The sequence below is a fragment of the Theobroma cacao genome, chromosome 6 (genome assembly GCF_000208745.1).
Source record: "Theobroma cacao cultivar B97-61/B2 chromosome 6, Criollo_cocoa_genome_V2, whole genome shotgun sequence".
Taxonomy (NCBI): Eukaryota; Viridiplantae; Streptophyta; class Magnoliopsida; order Malvales; family Malvaceae; genus Theobroma; species Theobroma cacao.
Genome location: NC_030855.1, coordinates 3,515,148 through 3,518,473, shown reverse-complemented (window position 1 = coordinate 3,518,473; position 3,326 = coordinate 3,515,148).

Sequence of the window (3,326 nt, the reverse complement as noted above, 5' to 3'; positions counted from 1 at the left end):
GACTTGATCAATGATCCATTATGTAAAGAACTCCTCAATGTTGATTTAGTAATCTCCACCTTTGACAAAGGTGAAAATACTAAGGAACAATCTGATGTCAATGAAGCAGCCCGAACATGGCAAGCCTGCTCACAAATTGGTCTGAGTTTTGAATTACATAAAGATGAGGCCATTAAACAATTAGCAGAAATTGGCAAGGGCAACAAAATGACCAACCATGTTATGGGATAGTGCAATTGAGCCTTTCGAACTAGTACGTCTTCTTCTTTCTTTTCCCATGGTTTGCATCCTTTCATGGAACATCAGAGGGCTTGACCATCCGGTCAAAAGAAGATCAGTTCAACGGCTAGTCTTAAGCCTCAAATCAAAAATTGTCTTCCTCTAATAGACTAAGAAACAAGATGTGAATAGCAACCTTCAGAACTATCTTTGGAAAATCGGTAATTATAACAGCAGTTGGTCACGGTCAGTTGGAACGACAGGGGTTTTAATTTGTTTATCAGACAACTTTTTCAAATTGGACAACTCCATGCTTTCACAAAGGTACATTATTCTCTCTGGTCTAATCCTTTGAACACTCATTGCACTTTTGTTAATCTTTATGGGCCTAATGATGCTGTCGAGCGTGCTACTTTATGGGCTGAGTTAATCAACTTGAAAAATAACTCCTTTACTCTTTGGTGTATAGCTGGTGATTTCAACATCTTCAAAACTTCAAAAGAAAAGTCAAAGGGTAATCTGGATGTTCAAGGCATGGAAACTTTTGCTTCTTTCGTCAATGATATGTCCCTTATGGATCTTCCTATGGTTGGTGGACTCTTTACTTGGTCTAACAATAGAAACCCCTACATTAATTACAGACTGGATAGATTCTTGGTGAGCAGTGAGCTTTTTCTTCTTTGTCCTTCGATTATCCAAAAATGCCATCCAAGATCCCTTTCTAATCACAACCTAGTTAGCCTTGAGACTAACAAGGAATCTTGAGTCCCCAAGCCTTTTAGATTATTTACCTACTAGTTCGAAGACAAAGAATTCACTTTTCTCGTTAATAATACTTGGTCTAGCATCACCCACAGTGACAATATCAGACCAAGGCTTTTTAACCAGTTCAAAGCTTTGAAAATTGTCATAAAAAAATGGCAATCAGATCACCACAACCAAGACACCAATCAAATTAGCCTTCTCGAGAATCAAATTAATGAAGCTTAAAGAGTGGCAGAAACCAGAACTCTATCCACCCAAGAAAAATACTTTCTTTCTACCTCCCACACCAAACTCTAGGAAATATACAAAAGACAAAAGTGGGCATGGTTATAAAAATCTAGACTTAAATGGACTCAACTTGGCGATCGAAATATAAAATTCTTTCACCTTTCAACCTCCAATCTTAGGAGGAAAAACCTTATCCATTAGATTTCTGCTAACGGAACTAATCTGGACAACCTTAAGGATATCCATAAAGAAGTGATGTATCATTTTAAGAAATTGTATGCTAAAGTCACTACACTTAAGCTGAGATACTTTGACTGCCCCTTCCAACAAATCAGTGACACCCAAAAGTTAGCTTTAGAGCTTCCCTTCACGAAAAAGGTGGTTTGGAATGCCATTCAAGACTGTGATGGAAATAAGGCTCCCGATCCTGATGGCTTCAATGTTGATTTCTATAAAAAATTCTGGCCATCAATCAAAGGTAGTGTCATTGACTTTTTTGAACATTTCTATTCTAATGGTGTTTTCAATAGGAATATCAACTCATCATTCATCACCCTTATCCCAAACTGCCATGGGCTAGCATTCTCTCCCAATTTTGACCAATAAACAAGTCTTGTTAGCAGTTTTTATAAAATTCTTGCTAAAGTCTTCTCCAACAAATTAAAGCCAATCATGGGATCCATCATAGGAAATTCGCAATTTGCTTTTGTCAAAGGAAGACAGATCTTGGATTGCTCGTTCATCGACAATGAGCTCCTTGATTCAATCAAGAAAATAAAGCAAAATGGTACTCTTTTTAAGGTTGATTTTTGAGAAGGCTTTTGATTACGTTGATTTGGACTTTTTATGTTTTATTATGAAGCTCATGAGCTTTGGTGACCGGTGGTGTTCTTGGATCCACCATTGCATCTCCACTGCTTCTATTTCAATTCTCATCAATGGCTCTCCCACTTCCCAATTTAAGATGCAACAAGGCTTAAGGCGAGACTGCCTTCTTTCCCCCAAACTTTTCAATATCGTGGTGGAATCCCTTAACACCATGTGTTTCAAAGCAGTTTCTTGTAACCTTTTCGAGGGTCTTTCTATTCATGATAGCCTCTATACTACACTCACCTTCAATTTGCTGATCACATGCTCATCTTTTGTAAACTCGGATTTGACTCTTTCAAAAATGTGAGTAGAATTTTGAAGGGTTTCCAAGCTATTTTAGGGCTCAAAATCAACTTTTCCAAGAATAGTCTCAACAACATCAATGTTCCTCAGATGTAAAATTGATAAACTTTCAACAAACTATCTTGGACTTCCTCTTGGTGCTACAGCTAATTCAGTGTCCATATGGAACCCCATCATTGAGCGATTTCACACTCGTTTGGCATCTTGGAAGGGGCGTTACCTTTCAATGGGTGGCATACTCACCCTTATCAAGTTAGTCCTCGAAAGCCTTCCCCTTCATTATCTTTCCATTCTCAAAATGCCTATTGGTGTAAAGATCACGCTCAAAAAAATACAAAGAGACTTCCTTTGGTCAAGATGTGAAGATAAAAAGAAAATTCACTACGTCCAATGGCCTTTAGTTTCTAGACACAAGTGTTGTGGGGGCCTTGGCATCATTGATTTGGGTTTAAAAAACCAAGCATTACTCAATAAATGGCTTTGGCGTTATGCTAATGAGCTTCACAACCTGTGGAAAAATGTCATTACTATCAAGAATAATTTGGACTTGCAAGCTCTTTTCCCTACTGCCCTTCACACAAATCATCAACCTTATGGAGAAACATAGCTTGCCTTCATACTAATGATGATGCCTTCCACAACCAAGTGATCTCCAACCCTGGCTTCATGCTCAGCAATGGGAAAACTAATCACTTTTAGACTGACCCTTGGCTTGATGACCATTCTTTTTCGCTAAGGTTTCCAAAAATTCACTCTTGCTATTAATAAAATAGGAGTTGTCGTTGACTTTGGTTCATGGGAAAGGAATTGTTAGAGGTGAAACATTTAGCTAAACCCATTTAATTAGGAACTTGGTTAGTGGAGCAATTTCTTGGATGTCATCAAATCAATCTAACCCCACTATTCTGCCCCAGACAAAGCCATTTGGAAGAAATCGACTA